This window comes from Helianthus annuus, chromosome 3 (genome assembly GCF_002127325.2).
Source record: "Helianthus annuus cultivar XRQ/B chromosome 3, HanXRQr2.0-SUNRISE, whole genome shotgun sequence".
Taxonomy (NCBI): domain Eukaryota; kingdom Viridiplantae; phylum Streptophyta; class Magnoliopsida; order Asterales; family Asteraceae; genus Helianthus; species Helianthus annuus.
Genome location: NC_035435.2, coordinates 119,064,076 through 119,076,928, shown reverse-complemented (window position 1 = coordinate 119,076,928; position 12,853 = coordinate 119,064,076). Strand labels below are relative to the sequence as shown.

The following is a 12,853-nucleotide window of genomic DNA, read 5'->3' as shown; positions in this document are numbered from 1 at the left end:
AACGCTCTGGTTCAAGGCGATTTTCCGCAGATTTCCGACGTTACCTCCACGTTTAACAACATCAAGGTATGATTCTATCATCATTAGTAGTTAGATTAGTTACTTGCATGTAGTTAAACATCAAAAATTTGGGGAAGAATCTAGGATTCTTTAAGTTCATCCGGATCGAACTTCAAATTTTTGATATAATCTGTTAGTATTAGTTTAGATTAGTGTAATGGGAAGTAAATACACTTGTATTGTTGATAGATTTGCCCGATTTCTCACTAAAACCTCAAACCCTTGTTTTTCAACCGAAAAAGATAAAACTGAAAGGGTAAACGGGTTGTTTTGGGAAAAACGGCACTTGGGGTTTCATTTTCGGGGGAAACCGCTCCTACTTGGCTAAAAATTTTCAGATTTTCGGGACCGGGACGAAAAATGAAGATTTTGAGTAACAGACGCCTGGACACGGGGTCGTGCCCGCTGAACACGGGGCCGTGTCCAGCCCACTGTCTGCAGTTTCTTTCAAAATCTCACTGTTTCGTGCTAACTTTTGGTGTATTCTTTCAGATGGCAAAGTTCACAAGGTTCAACGCAATTGAGCTCGATGCTAGGGCAAGATACGAGCTACTTCAAACAAGGCCCGAGGAGTACCCCAGACGAGCGTGCACGGACTTGTTAACCTTGGTAAACCAGCTGGACCGATTCAACAACATCGTTACGGGACCACTAAGGGTTGCATTAACCACTCGGCTTCGGTTTGTGCATCAATGCACCATGGAGTTCTATAGTACTTTTACCTTCACTTCAAGGTGTGACCCGTTTGATAATGAAGGGGTTACATTTCGATGTGGTGGGACGAGGTACTCGATCTCTATGGCACAGTTCGGAGCAATAGTGGGATTGTACGCTGAAGAAGAATCGGGAAATGAGGAAAATATCGGGGGATTAAGAGATTTGGACGAAAATGAACGTCAAGTCGCATGGGCCCAAATCGGTGAAGGAATCTACAACCCTAGCAGCACCAAGAGTACTAAGCTGAGGGATCCACTCTATCGCTACATTCACAGGCTCCTCACCTACTCTCTTAGCCAACGTCACGACAGTAGTGGCGTTGTGGGGTTGAAAGATTTGGTAGTCCTTCACTGCATCCACAACCAAAGGCCCCTTGATGTTCCCTATCTCCTGCTGCGAAACATGCATCTGAACCGCCTTGCTCGTGCTCCAACACCTATCTTCTTTGGAGGGTGGGTGTACCGCCTCTTCAAGCACTTCACGCGCATCCCTAGGTCCTTTGAAAGAAGCCCATGGCCGGGACGAGTTGACTATCACATTTGTCGAGCCATGAACTTACTTTATGAGGCGGAAGACGGGTCAGTGAGCTTTCAGAGGATGCAAGGCCATGCATGGAACCCGCAGGAGGCCCTAGTTCTTCACGCACCACCTCCTCACTACCAGTATCAACCCCATGGTGATCCGGGTCAATCCTCCTCACAAGGAGGCGGTTTTCCTAACTTTCAAAGTTTACATGATCTTTTGCAGGAAAATCTCATGTGCACCAGGAACACCTACAACCTTGCCAACAATACATACCACCGGGTCGGAGCTATCGAACGAAACATCAACGATATACAAGATGACATCGGCAGCATCCGGGAGTATATGGCGGGTCATGGGGATGGAGGTGATGACAGTGATGAGGACATGGACTAGGGGGTTGAAGGAGCAAGAGTGGGTTGATGGCGAGCCCACAGGTTAAAGTCCCTTTATCTATCGAAACAGTTTGTGGCCTGCGTGCCAAGTGTTGAACAATTTACTTTCCTTAACTACTTTCATTTTCTGCTTTTATTTTCTTTTACTTTATGCTTTGAACAATTAACGATGGTAATGTAGGATGTTGGTATTACTTGGTGTGGTATGTAGTGATGAAACAGGTACAAACCAAGGCTTAAAATGCTAAGCATTAGCACTCATAAAGCCAGGATGGAAAAACCGGAGGAAGGAATCTATTTTTTAGGCTTACAGACTGTCCACACAGGGACGTGTCCAGCCGACACGCCCCCGTGCACACCTCCCAGACCTGCTGTTTGGTTACTTTCCTGCAGATTTTTGCCAGACACGGGGCCGTGCCTAGCCAACACGCCCCCGTGTCCATCTTCTGTAAGTTTTCGTTACTGGCAGTTTACCACGGGGTCGTGTCCAACGGACACGGGGCCGTGTCCAGACTGCCAGTAACATAAAGTTTTGCTTTTAACACCATGTTACACATTCAATCAACCTAAAAATTTATTTTTGGAACACATTGAGGACAATGTGTAATTTAAGTGTGGGGGGATGCTAAAACCTTGAATTTTGCAAGTCCTAATAACAAGCCTTACACAAAACTCTTTTGGAACCGCTAATCACCCCAAATTTTTTTTCAAAAATTTTCAATTTTTTTTACTTGTCTAAAGTTTAAGTTGGGAATTCTAAGACTAACAAGGTTATATTTTTACAAATTTACAACCGATAGCGTCGTGATAAAAAAAACCAACATAAGAAAATTATGAAACGGCATAACAAGCTTAGTTAAAATTCGATTATATATACTTGATCACACAAAAAACCCATTCCCACAAAAAGTGAGTTTTGAGCCTTTATTGAGCATATAAATATACATCTTTAAGCTAAATGCTCATTTTTCGTTTCTTGTGTGAATAGCCGCTTGGTTCTTACGACTCTAGAACTTGCCACGACAATTCATTCCCGGTCCTTACCAACTTAAACCCAAGTAAGTAAATGATAGAGGCATTAGGACTAACCCTTTTTCTTTCAAAACCATTATTTTTTATTTTTCTTTCCACCTACCCAAAAACTCCCCCTAGTTAACCCCTTTGAGCCTAAACCTTTTCATTTCTTAACCCAAAACCCTTTTTACCCACCAAAAACCCTTTTTATTTTTACTCTTTATTTTAGTAACAAGCTCGTTTTCATGTGACTAAAAAAAAACAATGAAGTTAGAAATAAACAAAGCTCTTAAAACAAAAGCTTGTTTGAAGAAATACTTCATTAGGAATAAAAAGTCACTAAAACAAAAATGTTTTACGTTTTTCGCCCTTTACTAACCACTAACCAAACTACCCACCTTTAGCCCAAGCCTTTACCCAAAAAGTCCTCTTGATATTTACAAAGGTAAAAAGTTAAAAAGGAGGAGGATTGATTGCTTGGCAAGCCTATGGTAGGAATAAGTTCCATGCCGCTCTCGAGTGATTCACTAAAAAATATACACCTTCGGCCGAGTGTGAGTGATTTCTCCCGTGAGGTATGTGAACTTGTATATAAATGGAATTTTAAAAAGGCATGCTATGCCCAAATAAGTAATTTCTCTTATGAGACGTTCTAAATAAATCATAACGAATAGGATTGTAAATAAATAAAAAATAAAACCCAATAAAGATCTTGGATTCCCGACACTCTATGACAAGCCAAAACCTTCTCTTCCACCCATTCCATTTGGGAGTGTAAGCCACATATTAAAGAGTTTTGCTTGAGGACAAGCAAAGATTCAAGTGTGGGGGTATTTGATGTGTGTAAAATGCAACATATAAATTACATCAAATGAGGCATAAAACTAACCATTTTTAAGTACTAATGTTGGAAAAAGAGTGTTTTGATCAAACAAATTGTACCTACAACGAGCCCTATAATAACACTGGGCTAGGGTTTTGATCATCTCCGTAACCAAACCCTACACTTTCTTTGTTGAGGTAGGCGGAGCTTCCTTGTGATCTGCAAACATGGGTATGTTCATCAATGTCTAACTACATTTCATATGCTTGATCTACTACACTGTTTCTTCATCCTCATCATTGCGATGTTATCATTATGTGCACCCTACTGACAATTTTCTGCTATTTTCAGGGAAATCCAAAGACTCTATGCACAAGAGGCGGGCCACTGGAGGCAAGAAGAAGGCCTGGAGAAAGAAGCGAAAGTAAGTTTTCATCTAAACCAGTTTCTGTTTTCTACAGTTTTCTCGATTGTTGTGTTATGATTCGAAGCCTCTATATGTTTAGGATTGAGATATAGAAACGACTTATGGGTTGTTATATTTGCATACACCACTTAGGGTTCGTATAGTTTCAAAACCTGATAAAATGCAACACATTATGGTTTGTTTTTCTATTTGTGCATACTTTGGCTGTACTCTATTGTTATTTCTTTTAATTTGTTGATTTCAATTATGATGATGTGGTTTTAAAATTGATTGGTAACAGAATCTTTATTGCTAGCAATTTTGCATAGCTATATGATGATTGTAGGGCATTTTGGTAGATTTTGACTAGTAGAAATGAATCATTTTTTTACTACATTTTATTCATAGTTTCATTGTTATTAGAGAACTTCTTGAAAACTACCTTTTGTGTATATGAACATTTTTTTTGCTTAAAATAAGTCTTATTAAGATTTGTATTCTTATTATAGAGTATTGGTACTAAATATTTCTGTTTGATAAAAGTTTTTTCACTAGTGCTACTACAAATAGTCATCTTTCCTCAAATACTTTGTTCTGCACATTTTCATTCATGCGTATATTATATAAATATATATATATATATATATAGAGAGAGAGTAAGGTTAACATACAAAAAGCCTTATCATACATCACGTAGGAGACAATGGTAACCGTTGGATCAGGGGTATAATCACGCATGGGACCACATAATCACGCATGGGACTATAATCACACACGTTCTATGATAATAACGCATGTTATATTTTTTGTCATGTATGTTAATGTAGGTTAAGCCTTGAAGTACATTATACTTTCTCTCTCTCTCTCTATATATATATATATATATATATATATATATATATATATATATATATTATTTTTGTAAGGTATGAGCTCGGAAGACAGCCAGCAAACACCAAACTATCTGACGACACGGCTGTTAGAAGAGTCAGGGTTCGAGGTGGTACTTCTTGCCATCTCAAATGCCTAAGGTATACCTCAAAGCTTAAGACACGCTTGATTGTGGGGCCTAGTATTAGGTGTAGAGACAATAGCAATGGTGGCTCCTGAAACCTTGTTCCACGTCTATAGCATTTCGTCCATGAGAAACCTTGATACCTATAAACCAAACATAGAAGACACACAATGATCAATGGAATTCGAACTAAATAATTGTTGTATGACGTGGTTCCAATAATCAATTATGTGGTTCCAACAATCAATTGTTGGCCAAATAAATTAAGAAGGAATCCAGAAAGAATTTTAGAGAGAATATCTTCTTGGCCAAAGAAATAAAGAAGGAATCCAGAAAGAATTTTAGAGAGAATATCTTAGAATTTATTACATTTCATTTATACTAATCTCAACAAATCTACCACTTATATAGCCTTTGATGACTGTCGTAAGGGTCAATCAAAAACCTATTTGAACTACGTAGATAGCGTAAGTAGGGATCATATCCACGAGAAATTTTTGGTTAAACGCATAGCCCTGGCATTTTTCACCCAAACCTGATTTTCTCTTCATCCCCACACTTATCTTTTTTCGTCCCGAAAAAAATTCTCTGCAATGGAATCACAATCAGAAACATTGGCACTTAATATATTCAATTAATTTATTAACAAACCAAACCACACGTTAACCAAGATTGCGGGTATTAGATCCACCTAAACCTAACCGCCAATTTCTGAGCCCTTATTCACGATTCATTAAGTTCAAGTGATTATAGTCATCTATGGGTCTCACACTCAAAAGACTACAATGCCGCCTAATCCCACTTCAAGCTTATAAGGTTAAAAGATAATATCTATCGTCTTATATAAAAAACTTTTATGCAATTCCGATTAAACTTATGATGGATGGATGATGTTGCGAGCTTTACATGTTTAGCTTATGATTAGTTTAGCGGACATACCCCACACGAGTCACCATCCCAGTGGTTAATGCCATAAACTTCACAAATATTTTTTTCTAACTCCACCTAGCGGGTATACCCCACCCGAGTCACCATCCCAGTGGTTAATACCATAGGCTTTGTTTTTCCTTTTTTTTCATACATGTAGCTCAAATGAATGGATGGAATGTTTTTTTTGGGCGCCACGTTGTTTCGGATTTATTTTCATAAAAAGAAACAGGTGTGCCAATTTAATCGGAAAACTTATAAGCTTTTACTTATGACGTACCCCTTATACTCTCCACAGTTTCAGCTTTGCCATAGCTCCTAATGTGAGAAACCACAAGACTCCTATTTTTTACGGTATATTATATCAATCCTAAGGAACTCATCAACTGGCTGGGCCTACCCACATATCCTAAGTTAGACGTGTGACTGACCGTTTGTTATCTCATATATATAGTAATCAAATGCCAAGAACTGATTATACCTATCATCTTCCATTTTATTGCAAAAACTTTTACGAGATATTTTCAAAATTTTCAATTTTTTTATTTTTTATTTTTATTATATCATAATAACTTGACACTGACACTAATTAACAGTTAAGACACAACTAGATGCTAGTCTCCCTCCCCACAGTTATTTCCTTCATTGTCCTCAATGGAGAGCAAACCTCACGACTCATCTACAAACATAAATCGAAACATAAGAGAAACGGAACCGACTCCCCTGATTTTAAGCGGTTGAATTCCTAGGAGCCTTGTTCCACAGCAACCGTATAGCATTTCTTTCGCGATTGCATTCAACATGGGATTAACATATTTAACACATTAAAAATCAACGCAAACTACTATGAAATACAACGTATTTTGACCCAACATCAACCTTACATAGGAAATGGAAATTGGAAAATGGAAATAATAACCACTACTCCACTACTTGTAAAAACACATGCATGCAAAGTAACTAAATGAATAAGGGGAACATGTACATAGAATTATGAAACGTGGATATCTTTGAAGTTATGCTTGACATCGTGGGAATGTATCATTGTATTAAATATTTAAATGTAGGTTTACTTACATATTTCAACCTCACCATAAATTCTCTTTGATGTGGTTTGGAAGGACATTCGCACCAACTACATCCCTAAATTGTAAAATGCCTTGAAAAAGAAAAATGTGTTTGTATTTAGAAAGTAGGATGACAAAAGATAAAAGAAAAAATGTGATTTATTTATCAGATGAACTAAGTAATTGCATCAGAAAACCTAAATCACAACAAGTATAGCAAACCCTAATGCTCCAAAAATAAGCAAGTAAGAGTATGTTTATTGAAGGCATGTCCTTAGGGATACCTAGGGACAAGGTTAAGATTAGGTGTTTCTAAGGTAAAGTTACATTATGAAGGGAAATTAATAAGGAGAGACGAGAAAGGGAGGAACAAAGTAAAGCATGAGGTTATCGTTTTGATCAGATGGAGTACGGTTCCCGCCTATAATGATGGTGGCGAGTATGACATCACGTAGGTGGGTTTGCAAGAGGAGGTTACCGAGGCAGTCGTTCCTACTTTAGATGTCCGAGTTCTTGATCCTCCTACTAACATTGCTTCTCATGTTTCCTTGAAGTCTAGTAAGAGCAAGAAGGGTGTTCATTCGGGCGCCGGTCCTTGAAAAAGAACTAGGTCTGGCACGAAGAGGGGGAGCACTTGGATTTGAATGATAGTGACCTTACAGTTCTAGAAACTGACCCCAAGCTGTTGGATGAGAAAGAGGGTGAATCTCCTAATGACAACGACAACCAATCTTTCACCTATACCAAGCTTGATCAAGGAGAGTGCAAGAGCAATGAACTTACTGCTTTCTTACAAGAAAATGGCATTTATCATCAGATTGAAACTCCATATACCCCTCGACAAAAAGGGTAGTCGTAGGAAATAAATCGATCTTTGTTTGAAATAGGGAGAGGCATGCTAAAATTTAAGAATCTACCAAACAAATTTTGGGCAGAGGGCATGTGCTACGTATCTTCTAAAGGGTACCCCCACACCAAAAGTTTATCAAATACCAAACATCATGAGGTTTGGAGCAGTTGCAAACCATGTGTTAAACATGGAAGAATCTTTGGGTGTCTTGCATTTTCCCATCTCTACCAAATCAAGTTAGGGGAAAACTTAGGATAAATCAGAAAATGTTATAGTGAACACTCAAAAACCGCATTTACATGATATAGTGAACACTCAAAACCGCACAAAGTTTTATCTATTACAAAAAAAGTCATATTAAGTCGTGATGTTACATTCTATGAAAACAGTATGCGGGAATGGAGAACATGAAACACTAAATAGTCAAAATAATTACACAAACCATGATATTTTCGTCTTGGATGAAGATGAAAGGAGTGATCAAAGGAATGCAAACCGTTAGTAAAGGTTTTTTTTTATCATCTTAAATCGAAACCAAACTGCTAAAAATTAAAACCAAAACAAACCAAACCAAATGGTTACTGACAATTTGGCTTCATTTTGGTTTTACGGTTTAAACTTATTCTACCTTTATAATTAAAATAATATAAAATTAAAATAGAGATCAATAGACTTGGGTTGATTGTTTTTAAATAAATAAACAATGATTTTCCTAACTCTAATAATAAAAAGAATATGGTAAATAAAGATTATTTAGGCAAAACATAACTAATACTCAGATGAGTGGACTTTCTTTATCGTAATAATTTCAGTAGCAATGGTAATTTTAGACTCCCTTTTAGTTTATTAAATCAAAACCGAAAGGGAATGTAAAAAGGACTCAGTTTTGTAGATCCCACACGTTGATGACCCTAAGTTTCAGAACCGTTTGGTATGTATTGAAAACTTATTAACAAACCGACCAAAAATAAGATTTAAAAACAGATTGCGAAAGCAAATCGATGACTGAATTAGGGGGTTCATGGTTTCAAACAAACCATGGTCCATGGACTCACGTGGATCAATTGTAGCTTATCACCCACTAGATCTATAAAAAAAACAAGAAAACAACAACACAAAAAAACTCAGTAGAATCTAGACAATATATATATATATATATATATATATATATATATATATATATATATTGTCTTAAATAGTTAAATGTATGTTTACATACCTCTTTTAGTTGCTACAAATATTCTCTCTTGATGTGGTATGGATTGGCCAACTACATTCTCGAATAATATATTGCTTGATAAAAGAGAAATTTGTTAGTATTTAAAAGTAGGATGACAAAAGGAAAAAATCAAAGCATGTTACCAAATACTTTTCAATAGTATCATTAAACCAAGTAGGCAATTGCATTGGAAAACATAAATCACAACATGTAAAGTAAAACCTATAGAGAAAATGAATATCTATTAGCAATAGTGTACGTAGAAATCATACACACACACTAGGTTAGAAACTCTTGTATTATACAAGTAAAAAGAAATCATATATTAAACGACTAGTAATGAGGATTTAGAAATTATAAACACTATGGCACACTAGTTGACTTATTTAATTTTATTATACCTAGAAATAAGTAGACAACTCATCAATTCTACAATATTGAAATAATGTATTACATCATTTTGAGATTCATAATTCAATAACACACAAGTTATAAACATAAACACGTCGCATACCTTGATTGTTGATTACAACTTGTATTTCCGAATTTAATTAAAGCTTAGAAAAACGTCGTGCATGCTACCAATGTAATATTCCTGATGATAGATACAAGTGGAAGTAAGGAAGAACGAAATATGAGGAAAATCAAATGTCATGAAGGTTTCTATGTTATGTTTCAAATAAAAAAGGCATATTGGCTGTTTAGACTTAGTATTGGCTCGAAATTTAAAGAATCTTTCGAATGTGTGTTTATGGTTGTAAAGTATGAACAACTATTAAAATACATATACTCAAGCAAAATAAACCTCCAGGAGTAAACATATATCAAAGACTCAAGAGTCACAAGAAAATATTTGGATCCAGGAGTAAACATATATCAAAGACTCAAGAGTCAAAAGAAAATATTGGATAAAAATGCAACCTGGTAGATTTTCTTTCACTTCTATATTTCGCACGTTAATTTTTATTTGTATTTGATTTGAACACTATATATAAATTATTTGTTTAACTGGTTACAAGAACTTAAAATAAATTTGACGTAACCATATATCTTATTTATAATTAAACTACTATTGTTAATTTAATTGTGAGTAACCAAAAGATCGAAATACTTGCAAGTAAATTTGCTTCTTTACCATTTTCCCTTTTTTTACACCCTAAAAATAAAGTAATAGAAACCCATGTAAATGAAATTTAACCCAACAACTCTATCTCAAGATCTGTTATCATTTGTGGATGATATGTGAAAAAAAAGGGTGTGAAATTGTATGTAAACAGAGTATTAGATGAAATGCAATAATGATAGTGTTACAGGTTGTTGAAATTGTGTATGTAAGAAATTCAAAAAAGAGAAACAAAGGAGTGTAAATAGTGGCTGGGTTGTTTTAGGGTTTCAAGGAAGAATAAAGAAAAGTAGATGAAACAGAATGGAAAATTAAGAACATTGAATGAAAAGGATTGATTAAATTTTACTTCATTTTACTTACGGATTTATATACTTATATTAAAGAGTAAACTGTCAAAATGGTCCATGAGGTTTGGTCACTTTTGCCACTTTAGTCCAAAACGCAAATCTTTAAAATCTGGGTCCCTGGTTTCAATTTTGTTTCCATTTTCATCCAAAATCAAAATCTGGTCAGATTTTTCAATTAACGTCCGGTTTTTCGGTCTTTTTCCTCCTTTTTGTTTAAACAGTCTAAGGACAAAAGCATAGACACATCTTCCTTTTCACATTAGGTAAAAAAACATTGTTTTTTAAATGTATACCTTTCAAAATTTGCAGATTACAAACCTTTTCACATTAAGTTTTGAGAGTGAAAACTTACAAACTTTATATCATAAGATTGGGTAGAAATTAGAATATTATTAAAATATTACAAACTTCCATCCATGGCCCAGCAGGTCGAAACCCACCTTCATGGCCCACACCCTCGAATACCAAATGCACGAAGCCGTTGTACCCCAAACAGTCCAAGAATACGTAGCCTATTTCAATTTTGAAGACAAGACAAGAAGACCTAATGAAGAAAGCCCTTGTCGGGATCTGTAGTGAAGTTGACTCTCTCCTTACCAGAAAACTGCGCCGGAAAATGAATGAATGCAAGCGGAGGATGGATCGCAGTAATTATACGGAGGAAGTTAAGAAGATGACCAGGGCAATGGACCTGATAAAGAGGGGTTTGAGTTTATCAGGTCCATTGCCCTAGTCATCTTCTTAACTTCCTCCGCTTGCATTCATTCATTTTCCAACGCAGTTCTCCGGTAAGGAGAGAGTCAACTTCACTACAGATCTCGATAAGGGCTTTCTTCATTAGGGCTTCTGGTCTTGTCTTCAAACTGAAATAGGCTATGTATTCTTGGACTATTTGGGGTACAACGGCTTCGTGCATTTGGTATTCGAGGGTGTGGGCCATGGAGGTGGGTTTCGACCTGCTGGGTCATGGATGGAAATCTGTAATGTTTTCAATAATATTCTAATTTCTACCCGATCTTATCATATAAAGTTTATAAGTTTTCACTCTCAAAACTTAATGTGAAAAGTTTGTAATCTGCAAATTTTGAAGGGTACACATTTGAATAACAATGTTTTTTTTACCTACTTGAAAAGGAAGATGTTTCTATGCTTTTGTCCTTGGACTATTTAAACAAAAAGGAGGAAAAAAAACTGGATGTTAACTGAAAAATCTGACCAGATTTTGCTTTTGGATGAAAATGGCAATAAAATTGAAACCACAGACATCCAGATTCAAAAGATTTGAGTTTTGGACTAAAGTGGCAAAAGTGACCAAACCTCGTTTACTCTATATTAAATAATTATTTTATAAGTTACATCAAATGCAGTGAATTTGAGGTTTAGTTTTCAAGAGAAGCAAAACAAATTAATAAAAATGAAAGCAGTCATCTTTATCATTTACGTCGGAAAATACGCATTTGTGGTTTCATATTTAAGTGCGAGTTTAATAAGCATAGATACAACCGTTAACATCAAATAAGGTTAATAGCATACCTCGGTTACCATGTAAGACTCAAACCGGAAAATTTGATGGAGTGAAGGAGCGGAGATGGTGTTTAGGAGGACTAAGCTTCGGTTTTATAGTTGAACGGTGAAAAGACTATTTGACGTTCACCAGCGTGATCTCCGGGATTTCTTTTGTGAGATGGTTTTGTTCTCTCAGTTGCACTAGCAGAACAAGGACTATTGACTATCCAATTAGAATAATAAAGCTGATTTTTCTAATTTATTATTTATTGTTCTTTCACATATATTAGGGATGTGACAAGTACCGTCCCAATACTGGTACCGAATAAACCGACATTGTAATTGATGAGAAGTCTATATCAATACCGTACCGAATGTACCGATTCACTATTCACTGCCTTCACCTGTACCATACCGGTTTTAGTTTACCACTCTGGTGTTTCCCCTCTTTCACCCAATCTTAATTATTGACCGATACAAACCATTATATTATAAATTAGTTTAAATTTTCATAATAATATTAATAAAATCGAGATCTATGATTCATAACCCTTTAACATCAGGTATACATTTAATTAGTTGGTTGCCTCTGAATCGAATTGGGTGCAAAGTGAATGCAATATCACATTTGAATTACTCGCATATCCAAACTTAAAAAAATAAATAAATAATAATAAGTATATCACATATTGACAAGTAATTTTTAAACTCATCAATTCAAACCCATCATCAGCCCATAGACCTGATCCTTGTTCTATTTATTTTGACATTCTGTTTCCATTCAAGCTATTTCGATTCATTGAATTTTGTTGTTATAGATAAGAAGTCAATTTCAACCCATTAATCAATTATTCACTGA

The 12,853-nt window shown here is 35.8% G+C and overlaps 1 long non-coding RNA gene and 1 pseudogene across 1 annotated transcript; one reads left to right on the top strand and one right to left on the bottom strand.

Annotated features, from left to right (window-relative positions):
* The window catches only part of LOC118490481, a 110,587-nt pseudogene that overhangs the window by 46,990 nt on the left and 50,744 nt on the right, over positions 1-12,853 (top strand).
* LOC118490646 lies at positions 4,872-9,864 on the bottom strand. The gene is made up of 3 exons (XR_004889760.1): positions 9,530-9,864; positions 9,016-9,089; positions 4,872-5,095 (listed from the first exon to the last, which is right to left on the bottom strand). It is a non-coding gene; the product is annotated as an uncharacterized LOC118490646 (long non-coding RNA).